Genomic DNA, 6,000 nt, shown 5'->3' with positions numbered 1-6,000 from the left:
CGATTCCAAACCGATTGTGCAGTACAAAAAAAAAAAAGAGGACATCAACCATTCTCCAGGAATGGAGACCTATTGCAAAAGCCTCAAAGCTTCTGTAAAAAGTAAAAGAATGCAAAGATTCACACCACAGGGACTGAAACAAAGACCCTCCAAAACAGCTCCTCTGCCAACATCACTCTGAAAAACAGTTTCTCCATCCTTAAAAAACCTACAAGGGATGTCTCAGAGGAAGATAATAATGATCAGTCCGGGACAGATTCCCAAGATGATCGTGATAATCTTCAAGAAGAAGTTGAAATGGAGATCATACTAGATGAAGGTTCAGCTCACTCTCAGTCCTAGGAAGATGGCCACAACCACTTTGAGAACAAACTATCAGAAGATGAGGGAAAGCCTCAGACATAGGAAGCTTGGTCAGAAGAGAATCGCCCCCAGCCCAGTGAGGAAAAACCACTAGAAACTGAGGATAAACCATTGAGAACAAACCACCAAAAGTCGAGGAAGAGCCAGAGAATTAGAAAGTTGAGTCAGAAGATGATAGACCTCTTAGAACATTAGGGGCATCAAGTTTACTCACAGTCTGCCCAAATTGGCATTTCCATGCTAACTATAGCCATATGGAAAAGGGGCGTATCTGGCTCCTTTGGGATCCAAAAATAATCCGCATCAGAATTATTCATGAAGGATAGCATGACCTCAAGCTTGAAATCTATTGCTTCACCATGGGTTTGCTCATAGGTCTCTAGAATTTTAGGATCATTTGAGTCCTTTGTTTTTCCCCATCTAGTGTGTGCCCTATCCTAGCCAGAGAATTATGAAGTTGAGTCAGAAGATGATAGTCCTCTTAGAACATTAAGGGTATCAAGTTTACTCACTACCTATAGAGATTGGCATTTCCATGCTAACTATAGCTATATGAAAAAAGAGGTGTATCTGGCTCCTTTGGGATCCAGAGATAATCCGCATCAGAATTTATTCATGACTGATAGCATAAAGTTAACCTGGATGAGCTTGAAATCTATTGCTTCGCCATGGGTTTGCTGATAGGCCTCCAGAATTTTAGGATCATTTGAGTCCTTTGTTTTTCGTTATCTAAATCCAAACCAAATACGACCTTAGGGTATCTTTCTTTGGTTCACTTAGAACCGATAGTTTGGTTCACTCAGTCACTGTCATTTTTTGTACCTAACAAAAACACATATTTTGTAATGTAGAATTGGTTTGGAATCGATTCTCAAAATCCGAAGCAAATACGACCTTGAGTAGCTATCTTTGGTTCACTTAGAATCGATAGTTCGGTTCACTCAATCACCGTCATTTTATTTTATTTTTTGTTCATTAAGCCGGAATTAAACCTCCATCCTTAAGGTTAGAGAACAAGGCCTTGACCAATTATGCTGAGGCTAAACCCTAAACATCATTTAGGGCATGTTTGGTAACCATGAAAAATTATTCCATGGAATATTGGTGGGCCCAATTGTGAAATAGGAATTGAGAAGAAGGATGGGGTCGAGAATTGAGAGGGCACAAGTGGAGACTGGAGAGGGCAGGAAGAGAGCATGACAAAACCCTGAAAAAGTAGGAAAAATACCCTATTTCATGTTTGCCTAACTGTCACCCTCTCAAGTTTCTCCCTCACAGCCCTTCTCTCTCACAGCTGGCCCCACTACTATTTTATGGAATATTTTTTTCATGACTGCCAAACATGCCCTTGGTTTTATTAAGTAGTGCCAATACCATCTCCATTTGTACTTTTGAAGCTTCTGAATATCTGGTAATTTTCTTTTCCGTGATTGGTCACTAATCTCTAATCCATTGCACTAGCTCACCTTGTCTTTTCTTTTTTAATTGGCTTGCTAGAGCTTTTTTGGGAATTGTAATAACCTTTGAAGCTTTTTAAATAGCAAAAGGCAAGGTAAGTTAGTGCAATTATAAAAATATGAGACTGCAAATATCGGTAGCCTAAAATTATTGAAAATCTTTCCAACACAAATGAGTGTCTCTGTACATCCAATCAGAAAAGTGTAAAACAAGTGAGTCGTGCCATGGTTTGCACTACCATGTTTTGATAAGGAGCCAAACTTAAATTACCTTTTAATGGGCAGTTGCGAGCTTTTTTATAATTGTAATATCCTTGGACAGCTGGATAAATGATAAAAGACAATGTGAGCTCTGTCTTGTTATCAAAATACGGTAGTGGGAATATCATTACCCTATATATCCATATAAGCTATTGATATTCGCACTACTATGTTTTGTTAATAGGCAACGAGCTCACCTTGTATTTTTATTTTTTTAATTGGCCATTGAGAGCTTTTTGGGAATTGTAATAGCCTTTGACGGCTGATTAAACAATCCAAAACAAGCTGAGATGGCTCGATTATCAAAACATATTAATGCGAATATCAGTTTCTTATATATACCATATATATACGAGGAAAGTTTTTCTAGTCGGCCGACTAGAGAAGCTTCTCTTGTCCGCCGACCAAAAATACAGTGGGCCTATGTTGTTTGGATGATCCAAAGCATTCATTTGATGGGCCCCGGCATAGATAGAGTGTGCACAAAAAATCAGCTCCATAGAATCATTCTAGCCCTTTGATTTGTGAAGGTTAAAAATGGACAGTGGAGGTTAAAAACACAATGATCCCACGTTGTTTTGATGATCCAAAGCATTCATTTGATGGGCCCTGACATAGATAGGATGTGCCTAAAAAATCATCTCCATTGGATCATCCTAACCCTTCGATTTATGGAGGTTAAAATGGACGCTTATAAACTCCACAAATCTGTCCATTTTTAACTTCCACATATCAAAGGGTTAGGATGATCCTATGCAGCTGCTTTTTGGGCACACCCTATCTATGCTAAGGCCTATCAAATGAATGTTTTGGATTATCCAAATAATGTGGGACCACTGTGTTTTTTGGTCGGCCGACTAGAAAAACTTTCCTATATACATATGCATACATACATATATAAGAAATATTAAAATATATACAGTATCAAAATTAATGTCCCATACAGTATCAAAATATGATAGTGCAAACTATCGGTCACCCAAACAACGTGAGCCCACTGTGTTTCTGGTCGATGACGGACATTTTGAAAGGGTAGGTCTAGAAAGGGTCTAGAAAGGGTCAACATTTTGAAGAGGGGTTCATTTCCACGGTGTGTGTGCGCGCGCGTGTGTTCATGCACAACCATATAAGTATATGCGCGAGCACATGTTCAATTAATGACACATCTTAACGCTAAGTTAAAGAGCCAAAGATTGTGTTATCATGTGACAATATCAAATAGTAGCAAATGTTTCTTCTGGTGACATGGATCCATCGACGCTCTGATCCATGTCGATGATGATGTTGAAGCGTATGTTGTGTTCTCTACCAATTGATGGCCGGGTTGATAAGGACACGGAGAGGAAGACAATAAGACAGCGATAGCTTGCTACCCTCTGTAATGGTGTCGCCATCCAAAGAGCCTTCCATTTGCTAACTAGCATTATCAGCTAAAGTCGCACAGAGTTGAATGTTTATCAAGGCCTCAAGGGTTAATTGGGCTTAATCTAACCACACAAAGATCAATTCATTATGAAGCGTTAGACAAGTTTCTGGCCACTTTAGATGCACTTTGGATGGCACCAAACTTGCTCATTGACATTAAAAGCCTATATGGAAGGCATTAACTCTATTTTAATCATTACCTTTAAATACTCATATTTTACTTCAAAACCTGGATTTCCGAATCAGAATCCTATTCTGATTCCCCGGTAAATGGAATGAAAAAAATTTAAATTGAGAAAATTTCCAATAAGAATTTCATTCCTAAAGACAGAAGCAGAAAACCAACATCTGGGGCTGCTCATTGTTCAGAATCAAATGTCGGAATCGGGCAAAATCAGAATAAGATACTAATTCCAACACCAAGTTCAGGTAATCCAAATGCACCCAAAAAAAATACACATTTTCCATTTGCTAGCATTCATTATTTGGTTGTTTTCCATATTTCTCATTTCTTCACTCTCAAATAAAAAGAAAAGGGAAAGTGAAGAAATGAGAATCCATATTTCTATCCTTCTAATATTACATGAATCCAAAGAGACCTTGGCCTAGCCACTAGATTAAATTATGAAGACTAAAAAATATTCCATGGAATATATAAGTGTGGTCAATTGTGAGAGGGTAGGAGTGAGGGGAGCATGAAAAACAGGGGGGGAAAAAACCTATTTGAAGTAGGGTACTTTTTTTTCAATGTTTTCAGGGAAATCTCATGCTCTCCCCAGTCGTGTTCTCCCAAGTCTCACCCCATCCTTCTTCTCAACACCTCATTTACAGTTGGGCCCATCAATATTCCATGGAATAATTTTGCTTGGTTGCTAAACATGCCTGAACATTCTCTTTTTCTCCTTGAATATTTGAATGTCTTATATGGGTTAAACAAGGGCTATAAAAGATCAAAACCACATAGACTACATTGTTCTTTGTTTCATAATTCATGCAAGATGATAATGATGGCCACAAAATAATGATCCAGCATGATGTTCTTCTTTGTTCAAAAGGAAATATGATGATGTTTAGGTCAAGGTATAGTCATGATATATCCCTCTTTCTACAAGCCTTATAAGGCATCCTACCTAAGCCATTATCAAACAAGTTGACTCTTAAGGTAAGAAATGATAATCATTTCTTTGGGCGTGCTTTTTCTTTACTATTACTTTTCAATACTCACACCCACTTAAATAAACAGCACAAAGGGTCTTTGCACACTCACCCTTGATAAGTTTTTTCTAACTTGCACTGTGGAACATGAGTAATTTTAGCCATCAAATGAACACCTTGTGGTTACAAAATGAAAGGGTAGAGATTAAGATCCCCATTATAACTTCTTGCAAGATGGTAAAGTTGGGAAAAGGATGAGAGCACCTGTGGATGGTTCTTGGGTCCCAATGATGCAGTATGGGTCCCATTGTGTTGGCCACAATATTACACATGTGGCATGTTTTTTTTAGTTCTCACAATTAACACTAGCGATTTCCCATGAAATAGAGGTCAAGCCAAGATAAGATTCTACTCATATGCCCTTGCTGATTATAATGAGGAAAGCCTTTTAGTCTCCCTCCTAAATGATATTCATTGGGTCCTACTTCTGCCTCCTTTCTATGCATATATTTCAATGTATATCACTGACTAGTAGGGCTGCAACTTGGGTCGGGTTTTACCCGACCCGCATCGACCCGACCCGAAAATAGCTTGGGTTGGGTTCATGTTTCTTGGGTTTCGGGTCGAGCCGGGTCTACGATCCAAAAGCCCGCATAAATCTCGGGTCGAGCCGGGTTTGACGGGGCCCGACCCGACCCGAGTTACTTAAGTTATAGTATGTATTTTTTTTTTCTAAAACTTTGTTACTTTAAAAGTAAAAACTTAAAAGTAAAACTCACGCACGCGACCGCAGGGGCTCTTTCCATCTTCTGTTCGTTTCCCCCCTTTAGCACTAGGGGTTCAAGTTTCAACTAAATAGTTAATGTACTAAATAGTTTGTTGTTTATCTCATATGAGTATAATCATTTTCACTTGATAATGCATCAATTTATTCTATTTGGACTAGTTATTAGTTACTGCACTGAAGAGTTTGTCATGGTTGAGCTTTTCTACTTGTATGAGCTGAGTTGCCTTGCCAAACAAGAGTTTTCCTTAAAAAATTGCGTCAACGTAAAAAAACCCAACCCGACCCGACCCGAGATTTATCATGGGTAGGGCCGGGTTTGGGAATCGTGGGTTTTCCAGAAAAAAACCCGACCCTACCCGACCCGAGATATTTCTCGGGTAGGGTTGGGTTCTTTAAAACCCGACCCGAGTTGCAGCCCTACTGACTAGTACCATATACTTAGTTTCTATAAGGCCACGGTCTTCAACGCTACTCATCTTCTATTCTTTGGAGAATGTGAAATGAAGAAAATAATTGCGTCGAGCCACTCTACTTAGCTCTGAGAAATTTGCC

The sequence above is a fragment of the Tasmannia lanceolata genome, unplaced genomic scaffold (genome assembly GCF_043159265.1).
Source record: "Tasmannia lanceolata isolate RefF3 unplaced genomic scaffold, GAP_Taslan_0.1 ptg000003l, whole genome shotgun sequence".
In the NCBI taxonomy this organism is placed as follows: Eukaryota; Viridiplantae; Streptophyta; class Magnoliopsida; order Canellales; family Winteraceae; genus Tasmannia; species Tasmannia lanceolata.
Note: the sequence above shows the minus strand (reverse complement) of the source record.